General features: G+C 36.7%; 1 long non-coding RNA gene across 1 annotated transcript; it reads right to left on the bottom strand.

The window, feature by feature from the left end:
• Positions 1 to 11546: 11546 nt before the first annotated feature.
• On the bottom strand, positions 11547 to 12870 carry LOC143621017 (uncharacterized). Its single transcript, XR_013151441.1, has 3 exons — positions 12673 to 12870; positions 11982 to 12262; positions 11547 to 11854 (listed from the first exon to the last, which is right to left on the bottom strand). It is a non-coding gene; the product is annotated as an uncharacterized LOC143621017 (long non-coding RNA).
• Between the last annotated feature and the right edge of the window lie 1301 nt (positions 12871 to 14171).

Genomic DNA, 14171 nt, shown 5'->3' with positions numbered 1-14171 from the left:
TCGGTCTCATAATTAATTTACAAAACTATGTTGTATATTGCAATCACTCGTCCACTAAATAGTATCACACGTGTTTATATCTAGTGTCATGGAGAAACAAATAAAAAAGAAAAGAAGATAGCAATAATGTTGAGAGATTAACAATAAGTACAAGTTATTAGAAATGTTTGCATCTTACAATGTACTCATCAATAGAAAGATTTACATAACTAATTGTTGCAATTAAACACATGATTAAACAAGTATTCTCCAAAATATGGAACCAAAGGACTCCTTATTGTATTTCATTTGCGGCATCCCATTTTATAACAATTATCTATCGCATTTTGAGGCCACAAGATTACGGAAACCTTAAACTTTCTCCTCAACAGTTGGTAAACGTATGTGAAATTCGGGAGATGATTAAAAGAAACTTCATCGACACGCCAGAATACCCGATAATCGCGTCGTGCTAAACATCTTAACTCATTTACAGCATCCCTCTTTCTATCAATGATCTATCGCATGTCAAACCCACAAGATTGTGAGCATCTTAAACTTCTCCACAACAGGTGGTAAACATCGGGTGTAGAAAAGTAAAACACCTTAACCAATATATTACTAATAGGTATAATGGCGGACTTTACGATATTGAAACCCAACTGTTTATATACATGTGCGAGCAATCCTAAAAACGTAGAGGGAAAGCTATATGGGATTGAAGAGCTAAAGCTTTATACCGACAAACGGGAAATTCGGGAGGTGATTAAGAAAAACTTCATTGTTGGGCCAAGATATCCGATAATAGCGTCGTGCCACATGTTTAACTTCGAACGTGAAGATGCGGTGGGAGCGACTCCCGAACCACATTGGTAACCTATGAGTTTTTTAACCTATGCATATAGTTTATTTTTCCCCCCTCTTTTTTTGGAAAGAGGTAGGTTATTTTAGGGTTAGGGTTTGGTTTTTTAAGTAGAGTCAGGGTCAGGTTTTTTTTAGCTTGAGTGAAGGGTTAGGATTCTTTTAACGATGCGTGGGTGATTAGGTATTTTTATCCGATTGTGGAGGATTAATTTTTTTAGCCGGGAGTGTGGGTTAGGTTTTCGAGATTTTTTGGTTTGATAAAGTTATGTAAGATGTGGGGATCAATTGAACACAATGAAACATGCGCTTTAGATGAAGGTTTATACCCAATCTTCTTCATTCATGTGCGTAGAGGACCCAAGAATTTCTCAGACCTTGTTAATAGCTGATAAAGGTTCTTGGATGGTTTGAGTTTGAGCCTACATCTTCTCCTCAAGTCGACGCTGTATTTAAGTTTAGAAATATGAGCTTATATTATATATGAGTTGGGGAAGGTTATTTTGAGAACCATGGTGAGTTTTAAGAACTTTAAGAACTCAATTTTGAACCACGCATTTAATTAAATGATATGAAATATGTGGCTGAGATTAAATCTAATTAAAAAATGAAGCAGGAGAGAGAATAAGTATTTTTGATAATTACGCAAGTTTAAACGTTAGTTACACATGTGTAAAAAGTCGATTCGGTGTGTAAAAAAATATAGTAATTTTTTGCACATTACTTACACTTACGTATTACACATGTGTAAAAAAAAATTCGAAAAAAAAATTGTTAAGTTGAGTTCTTTCGAGTTCTTAAAACTCAAAATGGTTCTCACTATATGAGTTTATATTATATATATATATATATATATATATATAGAGAGAGAGAGAGAGAGAGACGAGTTAAATAAATGCTTACAAGATATTATGCGGCTTTAGCATCAATCGTCCCATCGAACAACTCTGAGCCGATTTAGCATTACTTATTGTAGCAAGAACTTGTGTATGTTGATGTTCCTCCTTGGTTTACGACTTTTTGTTCACAATTTGCTTTATTCGCTGCATAACAAAAACATGACTTATGCATAATAGTTTCATGGTTTAAGAAAGTCACACAAATAACATGGCATATGATAACTAGTTTATTTGTTTCAAGTTGCCACATTTACACACATCTCATAATTAGGGGTGTAAAAATGCTCTAAACCGATTAACCCAACCTGGATAGGCCAATTAAGTTTGGGTTAAATGAGGTAAACAAAGTTTTAATCAGATTATTATGGTTGACCCGACAAACCCGAATTATTAATAGCGTCGAATTACGCGTTCGTTTTTAAAAATTTATCGGGTTTCGGGTTAACCCAAATAACCCAATCTAGTTCACCAAAGGCCAAATGTCCACTTACCAAGCCTTTTATTAATATCTTTTGCACTTTTTATATAAAAGAGAGAACCTCATAAAGTTCCAAAAATTGAATGTAGCTTTTTACTGGTTTATTTGTTAACACATCAAACAAATCTTGAACCCATATAATGATTACCAAGTTGAAAAAAAAATAATAAAAAGTAAAAGAGATAAAAAAAACCACCAAAAGACAAACTGTTAAAAAGAAGTGTTCATATTGGGAGCTTCTTTATACCAAACAATTCAAGTGACATTTTCAATATTTGTTATTTAACTTCAAAATATAGAATGACCAAGCTAACACAATGAACCCGGCCCGACAGAACCCAAATAACCCGAACCTTGATGGGTAAGGTTGCAGGTTAGTTTTAGTTATTAAGCCCAATAACCCGACCTGATATAGGATTGACCCGATTAACACCCTCTACTCATAATAGCAAACCTCCCCATTGTTTCATTCGAGACTTGTAAGTGTAAAATGGAAGAGTTTGCTTATTATCCAACACAACATACAATCCAACTTATATACTTTAAAAATATTTTAAAAATTAGTTATACACATTCATACAATCACAAAAGGTGGGCTACTGGGCTCAGTGTCAAGTTTCAACTCATTTACAAAGTAACCGAGTCCGAGTCGGCTCGCAAACCAACTTGTTTATTTTAAAAATTATATGTAATTCTGTTATTTTTTACACATGAATCACATTACAAAAAAAAATAAAAAATTCATACATATACAGTAACACAAAATGTGGGCTAAGTACACACATACAAACCCATAATTCCAAAAATTAACATGTATCATACCTAAAATCACAGCATATAACGTCTATCATAACTAATATATCATGTATTAACATCTCTTATATGTATAACTTAAAATGCCAAGTTTTGGACCACCTGATACACTGGTTTGTAGTTGTGGTGAGAGGTTAGGTGAAGAAAGCAGTGAGAGTTGTAACATATAAATAAAAACAAAAAAATAAGTTATTTGCTTTTTGAAAAGCAAAAATAACTTTTGAAAAGCTACATTTTGAAGTTTTTGAAGTTGTTTTACCAAACATCTTTTGCTTTCAAGAAACAAATAGCAAATAAGCAAGTTTTAAAAGTTCAACCAAACACCCCTAAGTTTTGGCACATGTGTGAACATTCTCATATCATATTGTAAAATGATGATTTTGATAATGTTTTTTAGCCGCATGATGAACTTTGACAATATTTAGTTAAAAAAAACACATATTTTTTTTCAATTTAGATCTAAACCCTATAATCTAACAATCCGAACCGATCTAGCCCGAACTTTAAATAGGTCGGTTATCGGTAACTTTTTCCGGCGAAAGTACCCAAAAAAACCTTCTGTGAGCTCATGGAGTCATGGCATCACTATTGAGTTTTTAAGTAAAATGATCCTAAACAATTAACACATATCTTGAAGTGAAAACAAACGTTATGAGGTTTTTACCTGGGTGTTGAAGGGACTGCCGGCCGGAGATGGTTTAGGAGTTTGCCGGAAAATATGAAGTAGGTGGAGTATTATATATAACAGGAGATGAAGAGTTATGATTTAAAGGGAGTTGTTGAGGAGAGTTAAGTCTATGTGTTTATAGTTATAGCATTAGCAGCTTGAAAGCGATGGAGCACTGTACCATACTAGAAAGTGAGAGATGAAGCAGCTCGGTTAAGGTTTTGAACTTATAATATTAAGTGTCTTGTTAAAATAATAACAATAACAATAATATCTATCTTTTTTTTAACGACCAACTAATTTATAATCTATCTATCTATCTATCTATAATTTATATATACGAAAACCCAAAAATCTTAGGTGTCATGATATGGTCGCTTCCCTCTTTTTTGGAGTCATCAGATTTGCTTAATTTTTAAATAGAGGCTTCTCATGCGTTGACCCAAATTCACGGGTATGAGTCTTATCAAACCCATATATTTCTTAAACGGGTTATAACATCTTATTAAATTAAAAAATAATCTCACCAAATATTTGATATAAAAATCTTATAAAGTAGGGATATACTAAAAATTGATATTTGAATTCACGAGTATAGGTCTTCTAAAAAAACGCCCCCTTTTATAGTCCTCCACTATACATAGCCAACCATCTAACCAGCATTAAACTCACTAAATAAAATTGTTATGAAATTTGTCAGAAATTAGCTTGTAGACTTGTTTGTTTACAAGCCTTTGTATGGCTTAATTCATAAAAGCAATAATTAAATACACCTGAATAGCCAACCATCTAACCAGCATTAAACTCACCAAATAAAATTGTTATGAAATTTGTCAGAAATTTGCTTGTAGACTTGTTTGTTTACAAGCCTTTGTATGGCTTAATTCATAAAAGCAATAATTAAATACACCTGAAGTTTTCTTAATTATTTCCCTGTATATAGATATTACTTGTTTCTCACTTCATAGATATTACTTGTTGTCGAAGCATGAAATGAATCTGACCTGATCCATGACGATGTTTCCACGGATTTCGAGATGAACGAACCACGACTTGATCTTCTTCTTCGATTGCTTGAGACCTGCAATGGCTTTTCGGGGGTGTGGAGGTGACTGCTAAGAAATCCTGAGGATCTCTTGTTTACAGACACAAAAATAGGGTGGTGGCTCTTATTGAGCATGACCCTCTAACAAGGAGGTGGAGACCTCCTTATATAGAGAGCCTCATGGCCACCATCATGGTACCCTAATGGGCCTAGCCCAGTTAGGGTTACCTCCACAAAACCTCCTCAGCCCAATAACATTGTATTAGTCCATATAATAAAATAAGCCAAACATAATAAATTTAGGGTCGTAAAACCGGGTTTAGTACCATACCCCTACAAGCCCCCCAAGTCCAGTGTTGCTCCTAGGCGTGCAAGCGTTTAGGTGGAGCGCTGGACTTTATAAGGTGTGTTAGGACATGAGGCGGTTTTTTTTCCCTTTTCTTCGGCCTTGTCTTTATTGTCTTTGAGTTTTGGGAGGTTTTCTCCATGATGGTGACATGTTGTGATCTTTATGATAATGATGGTGCACTGGCATGAATAAGATATAGCACGCATCATAACAATAGTGGCGCGAGGCCTGATAAAAGATAGAGCGCGCATCTCGATAATGATGCTTAATAGTTTGCGCGCGAGGTAGCTTACGAGCTATAAGAATAATGAAGCTTGCGCGCGAGGCGACTTACGAGCTATAAAAATAATGAAGCTTGCGCGCGAGGCGACTTACGAGCTATAAAATAATGAAGCTTGCGCGCGAGGCGACTTACGAGCTATAAAATAATGAAGCTTGCGCGCAATGTCGACTTACGATAGTGGCGCGAGGCCTGATAAAAGATAGAGCGCGCATCTCGATAATGATGCTCAATAGTTTGCGCGCGGGGTAGCTTATGAGTTATAAGAATAATGAAGCCTGCGCACGAGGCGACTTACGAGCTATAAAAATAATGAAGCTTGCGCACATTGCGGCTTATGAGCTATAATATGACGATAATGACTGGCCCACAAGGGCCTCTTCTACGCAGGATGACTATCCCAGCTTGTTTTCAAAATAATAATGGAGGCGCAATCGGCCAGATAATAATAATGTCATATGTGCTTGTGCGACTCGTAGCCGAACCTGCAAAAACATATCAAATTAGCGCGTGGCCGTTTGGGATATTGTTAGGCTCCCGCCCTAAGATTCGGATGTCTTCCATCGCGATAATGTAGTGGTGGTATACCACGATAGTCCCCTAGTTCATTGCTGCTAAATAAAGTTGTCCTTATCCTGATTTGGGATTAGACTATTCTCATTTGTTGTGTCGCTTACGCATAGGTTTTGGCTTTGTGTCATGCGCAGATGCGCTTGCGCATAGGCTTTGGCTTTGTGTCATGCGCCACGCGCAGATGTTGCATGCGCGTGCGCGTAGACTGTGTGTCATGCGCAGATGTTTCATGCGCTTGCGCATAGGCTTTGGCTTTGTGTCATGCGCCACGCGCAGATGTTGCATGCGCGTGCGCGTAGACTGTGTGTCATGCGCCACGCGCAGATGTTGCATGCGCGTGCGCGTAGACTTTGTGTCATGCGCAGATGTTTCATGCGCTTGCGCATAGGCTTTGGCTTTGTGTCATGCGCCACGCGCAGATGTTGCATGCGCGTGCACGTAGACTGTGTGTCATGCGCCACGCGCAGATGTTGCATGCGCGTGCGCGTAGACTTTGTGTCATGCGCCACGCGCAGATGTTGCATGCGCGTGCGCACAGGCTGTGTCATGCGCCATGCGCAGATGTTGCGTGCGCTGATGTGATATGCGTGAGCATGTGATGCGTAAGCATATGTAATATGCGTGAGCATATGTGATGCGTGAGCATAAGTGGCGCATGAGCATGTGATATGCGACTGCGCTCAAGCATCATGGCGGTGCGCATGTAGGATGGCGGAATGGTTGACCCGCGGTGGCGCGCATGTGACGTGGCTTGTGTTAATAGGTTTAATTATGACGGCGTGTTGAGCGGAGCGGAGCCGCGTTCGGTCTTGTATTCGGCGCGAAGCCGTATGGGTTTTTGAGGATTCCCAACCTTTAAGTTTGGCGCGTGGCCTTATGGGTTTATGAGGATTCCCAACCTTTAAGTTTGGCGCGTGGCCTTATGGGTTTATGAGGATTCCCAACCTTTAAGTTTGGCGCGTGGCTTATGGGTTTATGAGGATTCCCAACATTTAAGTTTGGCGCTTGGCCTTATGGGTTTATGAGGATTCCCAACCTTTAAGTTTGGCGCTTGTCCTTATGGGTTTATGAGGATTCCGAACCTTTAAGTTTGGCGCTTGGCCTTATGGGTTTATGAGGATTCCCAACCTTTAAGTTTGGCGCGTGGCCTTATGGGTTTATGAGGATTCCCAACCTTTAAGTTTGGCGCTTGGCCTTATGGGTTTATGAGGATTCCCAACCTTTAAGTTTGGCGCGTGGCCTTATGTGCGCATGCACGGCGACGGAGTGGTGACTCGCGGGCGCGAGTGCATGGCGGAGAGTTGCGCTCACGCATGTCGGCGGAATGGTGACCCGCCAGCGAGCATGCGTGGTGGCAGTCTTCTGCGCAAAACCCACATGGTGGAGGTCTTTTGCGCGAAACCCACATGGTGGTTCCCGCGGTGGCACATGCATGGCTGCGGAGTGAGAATCCGCGAGCGCGCGTGCATGGCGGCGGAAGCCTGGTAATTTTTGGATCTACAATTTGAGAGATCTGTAATTTTAAACCCAAAATCCAGGTCTGTAATCTAGATCTAGATCTGTAAATCAGATCTAGATAGATCTGAAGCTCGTAGCGGAGAGAATTTAAAACCATCACAGATCCGGAGGCTTGATCATCCGAATCAGGTAGTTTCTTTTTTGCGCAGATCTGGAAGCCTCTTTTAGATCTAAGGATCTTTTTGAGCTTTAATAGAACAAGCCTTGAAGCCTTTTTCTGTAAACTTCCAGATCTGGGTTTTTCCTGGGAGAGATCTGACAGCCGAGACGAAAATCGAAGGGTAGTTCGTTGCCGTCCCACGGATGGCGCCAATGTCGAAGCATGAAATGAATCTGACCTGATCCATGACGATGTTTCCACTGATTTCGAGATGAACGAACCACGACTTGATCTTCTTCTTCGATTGCTTGAGACCTGCAATGGCTTTTCGGGGGTGTGGAGGTGACTGCTAAGAAATCCTGAGGATCTCTTGTTTACAGACACAAAAATAGGGTGGTGGCTCTTATTGAGCATGACCCTCTAACAAGGAGTGGAGACCTCCTTATATAGAGAGCCTCATGGCCACCATCATGGTACCCTAATGGGCCTAGCCCAGTTAGGGTTACCTCCACAAAACCTCCTCAGCCCAATAACATTGTATTAGTCCATATAATAAAATAAGCCAAACATAATAAATTTAGGGTCGTAAAACCGGGTTTAGTACCATACCCCTACACTTGTTTCTCACTTGTTGTAGATCGTCACATAGCTCCTTACTCGACATTCTCTTAAAAACCTCAAAAATACTCCGCTCGAAATCCTCTGTCTATAACTGAGCCAGCTCCACTCAGATCATGTATAAACCAAGTCAAGCTTGGTTCGACCCATTTACATATAAACCAATGTTTTTTTTCTCTATCAATAGGTAATTTACATAGATGTGATTGCCTATCAAAATGCATCGATATTGTTATATAATCCTCACAGACAACACTTTGTGAGGGGCATGAGTGACTCAATGAAGGGAGACTGAGACCAGTTCAATAATGAGAGCGTCCGGGTTTTATCATTAGCCGGCCTTTGGACGGGTAGGTTTTCTCCGTAACTTGAGAGATATTTTTGAGGCGCTTAAGGCTCTGTATGGCTGAGTTGGCCGGTGGCCTTTTGGCATTGATCACCTCGTACAAAATATCTAGACAATTTTTTATCTATTGGTCGTTTAAAAACAATTAAGCAAATATAGTAATAACAATTATTATACAAATTGAAAAGTTTTAAATATAACATGGTTAATAAAATTAAAAGTGTGAATTCATAAATAAAATAAAAGTAATATTGATAGTGCTGTCAACTTATGAAAAAAGGTTTTCTATCCCTGAAATGCATTTATGGCAAATATGGATACGCTATTTTGGTGAAGTAAATACAGGTCACCAACCTAAGTTAAAATGTAATTATATTTTAACTTTATGCAAATTGAGTTAACATTAATTACGAGGTGATATGTTACAGAAGTTGGGTTTGGTGACCGTTTACCATGAATGCCAGCTGTCCACGAGTTACCATCTATGCCAAATGCACAAATCGGTATAAAATTCAAAATCGATTTTGGGTTGAAACCATTTCGGTTTAGTCAATAAAAGTCAAAACCGGTTTATGAACGGTTTTGGTTCGGGTTGAAATCGGTTTTTTGACTATGTATGATCGGTTTATGTTCGGGTTTTGATCGGTTTCGTTTCGGGTTTTGACCATTTTTTGCCGGTTTTGGTTCGGTTAACCTATTTGAAACCAGTGTTGGTGGAGAAAATTACAAACGGATTCCGAACCTACGGTTTCAATCGGTTCGAAACCGGTTTCTGCAAAATTGGTTCTAAACCGAGGTCGGTTTAGTTAACCGGTTTATTAATTGATATGTATAGTACACTATTCCATTCACATTTTTCTCAAATCTGGCATTGGGTTTTTATGGTTAAAGTGGGAAAGCGACTTAGCACTGACATTGTACGTACATTAGTTGAATGAGGTTTAAATTAAGGGGTACTTGGGATTGCTTATTTTCATCAACTTATAACTTACTTTGTGAAAAGTAATAAAGTATTTGGGATTGCTTATATTGTGAGAGGTGAAAATTCCATAAGTTACACTTTTATAGCTTATTAATTTAATAAAAAGCTATAAGAATGTAAAATAAGAAATCCCAAACACCTTTAAGTCTATGCAATGACTTTTTAGGTGGGGGTTGTGTAGAGAGAGTGAGGGGGAAATGATAAAGGAGATAGAGGGTGTTTCATAAAAGTAGGTCTGTTTGTTTATATTTATATATTAATTATTAAAATTTAAAAATTTATTATTATTTCAAGTTGACAAAATGGCAAAAGACGTCCTGTATGTTTGCACAGTTTTTCGATGGACGTCCTTTGGCAAATTTAATGACAGAAAATATCCTTTATGCTTAAAAACTCTATCACGTTACGTCATTTGACATTAAACCTGTTAATTTTTTGGTTAAATCTGGTCATGTGCAAGCCACATGATGGTATTTTTGTAATTTTGCATATTTGTTTAATAATATTTGTTTCGGCATATATCTTTCACTCTCTCTTAACTTCATAAAATCCTAGGCCTTCGAACATCACCTTCACCTGACCTCTCACCACCAAGACAGTCATCGTTGACCACCAAAAAAAACCCACCGCCTTTGAACATCACCTTCGCCCGGGACCGTATCCACCTGACCCCCCACCACCATCAGCATCATCTTTGGTCTTCTGAAACCCTAATCGTAGCAAAACAGGTATCGCCATCAACCCACACCACCGCCATCTGTCGATAATCGAGGTTTTAGGTTGTCGACACTTACCTTAGTGATCGGAATCTTCTTTTGCGTCAGATTCGTGGCCGTTCTCTTTCCTCGTTGTTGGAGAAGACAACTGAATCACATCATCTCGCCTCCGATCGCCGGAAATCACGTCGGAACCATCGTCTCCGTCTTTGATATGGGGGACGATAGCTGCAGAGGTTGTAAAGAGTTTTTGAGAGAGATAGAGAGCTTTTAATTGGTTTTTGGCTGCAGAGGTGGGTGGCGGTGGTGGAGGGGGGAGGACGGTGGATAATGGAGGTTGTAGACGGTGGTTGTTTGGCAATGGTGGTGGTTGAGAGAGAGAGAGAATGTGAGTGTGTGGTGATTGTGTTTAATATGTTTTTATAATTTAGTTTTGATTATTAAATTAACTGTAAATTTACAAATATACCCTCATGTGCAAAGCACATGACCAGATTTAATCAGAAAAATTAACAAGTGTCAAAGGACGTAACGTGATAGAGTTTTTAAGCATAAATGATGTTTTCTGTCATTAAGTTTGTCAAATGACGTCAATTGAAAAACCGTGCAAACATAATGAACGTTTTTTGCCATTTTGTCTTTTAAGTTTTATATTAGTCACTCAATTGTAATTAAGTAAAATAATTGTGGACATTTATTATCTTTTGGTTAATTCTCATAATTTCTCTCCTGCAAAACTAACATATTAATTAACCCTAATATATGTAATAGATCAATAATTATTCATTTCATTTTACACTCTATTTATATTATATCTCTATACTTTTATAAAAATAAATATTAATATATTATTTTACTATATATTCCAAAATACTTGATGAAATCCAAAAATTAACAATAAACTATGTTTGTCAAAGATTGAAAAGAATATAATTTCAAATGTTATAATTAACATATTGTACTATGCATATTATAGAAGATTGTAAAAAAAATTCAAAACTCAAATACGTTTTCATTTGTAAAGTAATTTTTTAATCGTTAAATTATAAATATATGATTAAAACTCGATCCATTTTTTTAAATCAGTTCATTTATCTATTATTATTATTATTATTATTATTATTATTATTGTAAATTGTTATATAAATTTATAAATTAAAATATATGCTTTAAATCTATCCATTTATTTTTTCAAATAGTTTCGTCTACTATATATATGTTAAAATGCAAGGTCAATATATACCAATCACTTTCAGACATGTAATGTTTTATATTTGAAAAAGTTACTACTCAAATTCTTCATTGTTAATATCCATCCAAAGTGACACAAGTGGTGATCAAACTTGAATCTTCAACGGATAACGCAAACTTTTCTACCACTAGGCCACAAATGGGCACTGGACCAACTATATCCTTACCTCTTCCATCCACTTGTCAAGATTTTTACTTCATTGTTCTGACATGATTCGGAAGATCGATTCACTGCGACATTTAAGCCAGCTTTATTAGCTTTTAACATCCTTAAAAATGTGGCGTAACTATCATGGTCGCATGAATTGAAAAGGCCAGCGGTTAGCTCGGAGGCGTGGCTTCCTCCCTCATGGGTGAACCACCAATGAATGCCTGATACCTGCTCATAATTAAAAAAGTATCAGCAAATCATTAAAATGGAATCTCAAAATACTTTGCATGCTAATAGCTTCCTAAAGAGAAAGAAAAAAAAAGATGCGTTTTATTTTTCATTTAAACCAACTTACCTTTACATTAAGAACAATTTTTTTCTCCAAAAATACATTTGGCCTTAGAAAGAACTTGATCACCATGTTTGATTAATTGTTGAGCGTACCAATAAAGAAAGTATTTTGATTTCCGGTTATCAAACGTGCTCGCATTACCAAAAAATCAGAGACATCTGGTTTGGAATTTTACGAGCTTTCCATTTCTGGTACTTGGTCATAGAACCTGTACTGGTCTTCAACAACCTTATTCTCCTAGTTTTTTACCATGTAGTTGTCATAACATGTTACAATGTAGTTGTCTGAAAAAAGCAACAGTATAATAAATGATCTATATGCTTGAAAAGTAAAGTGTAACATATTTTGATTCACATGATATCCAAGTTATGGTAATTAAATCTATACTTGTGATTATGAGATATTAATGAAGTAGAGTGACTCTAGACATGTGTGTGAATTAGTCAATGGTGTGTTGCTTGGTTTAAATAAGGTGAGGCGCAAAGTTGTAGGTGTGAGGCAAAAACTTTACTTGCGAGGCAATCAAAAATAGAATTATACTAAAAATTATTTATGCATGACATATTTAACCAGTCATAAAGACAAACACACATTTATAAAACCTAAACACGTAACATTTATATTTATAAAACCTAATTAGACATGTATACTGTATACACATCAATATTACATAAACAACTATATCATGGATTACCTGAAATGCCCCAACACCTGGATACTCCCAACCGCGCTTTGAACAAGAAGATACCACGGTTCTCCATTTGGACATAACCCGACTTTAATAACCACACTAACTTCATCTTCCAAAAACTTTTTGAAAGTGTTATGCAAGCTTTCCATGAATTCGGAATAAACCTACATATATTTGATAACACTTACATGCCACATTGACCATAATGTAGCCATGTCAATGTTTAATAAAGATAAGTGTATGTTTATTTTCCATTTTCGTTTTATATTTCAATTTCAAGCCTTTATTAGAAGTTATGAAAATCAATGGAGCATAAATTACTAAGTTTTTAAAAAAATTTCAAACACTAAAATTATTCATATTTCCCATTCTGCCTAGAGTACTAGACAACCGATTGATTGTCAAGTTTATTGCCTTTTAAGTCTGTGTGACTCACAAAGTTAATTTATCTATTCTAATAAATAACTACTCATTTTTGCTATTTGTCACTTTTATAGCCTTCTTCACCTTTTTTTTTAACATTTTAACATATGACCCTTATATTTCAAGTTATATCAATATATGAATTCAAGTTTATTTTTATTAAATGTAAATTTTATTTGATTCATTCATTAATATTAATAGTGAAAGATAAGAAAATAAGAAAATATCAAAATTGAAGTTGCAGATCTATTAAAATAAATTTTAAAATCATAGTAAACTATAACTTGTAACACCCCGACCAAAGGCGGATTATACATCGGGGCGCCACATATTGCTTCATTACTCGCGACACTATTGGTGTCAATATTTATTAATACACATTTTATCGCGCTACGCGCAGCGGGGAAAATAAAGAACATAAATCAAACATAAATCAATATATTATAAATTATAACATTCAAACAACATTAACTTGTCTTGATACATTTTAATTCTAGGTCCAAAAGTAAAAACGTCCTACGTGTCCACAAGCTCCAAAACAGCTACTGCAAACCTGAACATGTGTTAAAATAAACGTCAAACACTTGCGTGTTGGTGAGAAATCAAGTTTAATAGATAATCATAGATAATCACAGTAAATCTGCGCGCAACACGTGTATGTCTAGAGTTTAACAAGGGTGTAATCAGATTGTGATCAAGCCTAAGATAGTTCATAGATCATAGTTCAATCCATGCTCCCAATTGAGCATAAAAACGAGAAAATATCTGTGCAAGTGTAAACAAAGAAAACCGTAAACGATAGGTCTCCCGTGTTCAACTAATGGTACCAACGGAACTGCGGAATAGGCCGAACAAAGCGGTTAATGATACACACATACAAATAAACAGCCAAGTAAACGTCCTCAACACATGGGATACTGCGCGACTAAAGTTCATAAACAGTTTTAAGACTCAAGTTTTGTACAAACACATGAACATCCCAAAACATTAAAACTAAAAAGGGATTAGGTACGAGATTACTCACATGATAAACGATGCGGTGATAGATAAAGCAAGAACCAACTTTAAACAAGCACAAG

The sequence above is a fragment of the Bidens hawaiensis genome, unplaced genomic scaffold (assembly GCF_021521415.1).
Source record: "Bidens hawaiensis isolate Kalapana, Puna unplaced genomic scaffold, B.hawaiensis_p1.1 tig00002772_1, whole genome shotgun sequence".
NCBI classification, from domain to species: Eukaryota; Viridiplantae; Streptophyta; class Magnoliopsida; order Asterales; family Asteraceae; genus Bidens; species Bidens hawaiensis.
Note: the sequence above shows the minus strand (reverse complement) of the source record. Positions and strands in the feature narration are given on the sequence as shown.